The sequence below is a fragment of the Tamandua tetradactyla genome, chromosome 12 (assembly GCF_023851605.1).
Source record: "Tamandua tetradactyla isolate mTamTet1 chromosome 12, mTamTet1.pri, whole genome shotgun sequence".
Classification (NCBI taxonomy): Eukaryota; Metazoa; Chordata; class Mammalia; order Pilosa; family Myrmecophagidae; genus Tamandua; species Tamandua tetradactyla.
The window spans coordinates 86,109,952-86,111,643 of record NC_135338.1 but is presented as its reverse complement, the minus strand read 5'-3'; positions in this window follow the sequence as shown (position 1 = coordinate 86,111,643).

Genomic DNA, 1,692 nt, shown 5'->3' with positions numbered 1-1,692 from the left:
TGCTGGTTTGCTTCAAAATAAAAATACCAGTCTTGGAACAACAGACGTCCACTTCAGTAAGGATCAGTCAATCTGCAATCATTCCCCCGGGGCCACCCACCATCGTCACAGACCAAACACGTGAGTTAAATGGGGATGTGATAAGTACCATTTACATCTTTCCAGCCTTCCAGGGAGGCTGTCATCACTACGATATCCTCAGCTCTTCGTTTATTATCCTGGAAGGGAGAGAAGGTTCCAGAGACATCCTATCATAAAGAGCCAATTTATGAATTCTGCCCATTGCCAAGTAGGTACATTCTGACTATTCCAGAACCAGAGAAAGAACCATAGGATAAGTTCACAGACTTCCTGGGTCCACTGTCATCTAAGCCTGGGCCAATTCCCCATTTAATACCTGAGCACTGTATACTCCCAGTCAATTGGCAGATCACAGTAGCATTTTGAGTCCCCAGGAATAAGCAGCAATCAGCATCAAAAAGAAGGGCCTGGGTATTTCCTTTTCCTCACTGTAATGTCATCCCAGCAAATGGCTCCACATGCCTCTGAGGATGGTTTGGAAGATTTACAGTCCACACACGTGACAATGCTGCAGATGTCAAGGGGACCCAAACTCCCCTTCGGTCAAGGACTCCTGGTGTAGGTGCTGGCTTAGGCCTAGCATCTGAGGGAGAGGCCCCCAGACCTGGAGTTTTCCAGTTACAGAAACAGAGTAGCATTTGAATAGCTGCCCTTCCATTTCATTCTTACGAATACCAAGGTCAATTAGTCCGTGCCACAGATCCCTGATGGTCAAGGCAGTCTGTCTAGCTGCCCTCACCCCCAATGGCCCAGACAGGATGGCTCACCTTGTCTCTGGCAGGTAAGTATTGCCACCTGATCTCTGCTCTTTGGGGTCCCATCATCTCACCTGAGTCAGAGTCCATCTGAGGGGTGGCATCTCCCCTCATCACACTGCCTATGGGGAACAGCAACCAGCTAGTTTCTCAAGCAGACTTGTGTCTGTTTCCTATGGCTGCCATAATATCCTGTCACAATCGGGGGGGCCTGGAACAACAGATGTTTGTTCTCTCACAGCCCCAAAGGCTAGAAGTCCAAGACCAAGGTGTCAGCAGGACCACACTTCCTCTGAAAGCGAGCACCTATTCCTTGCCTCTTGTTCTAGTGGATGCTGGCACTTCTCTGACTTCAGATTGCTCACGCCCATCACTGCCTCCATCTTCACATGGCCTCCTCCTGTGTCGCATCTCCCTCTGTCTTTCTCTCATAAGGGCACTTACTTGTCATTGGATTCGGGGCTACTCAGCTAATCCAGGATGATCACATCTCAAGACCCCTAACTTAATTGCATCTGCAAAGGCCCTCTTTCCAGTAAGGTCACACTCACAGGTCCTAGGGTTAGTACATGGACATATACTTTTCAATCCACTACACTACTAGCACTCCCCTCACCACCGTCTCGCTGTATGCCTTTGACAAAGGGGTGTAATGTGGACAGGAGTTACATGTTTCCATAATAATTCCACTCCCACATTCCTATCTCCCTAAGACTTTAGATTCCTTCCTCTCCATTATGCCATGGAACTGAATCCAAATTTTAGTCAATCAACCAAATAACCTCTTAGATCCATCTCCAGCTGCACGTTAATCCAGGATCTCTGTAAATGTATCCATATTGATAGATTTGGTCCT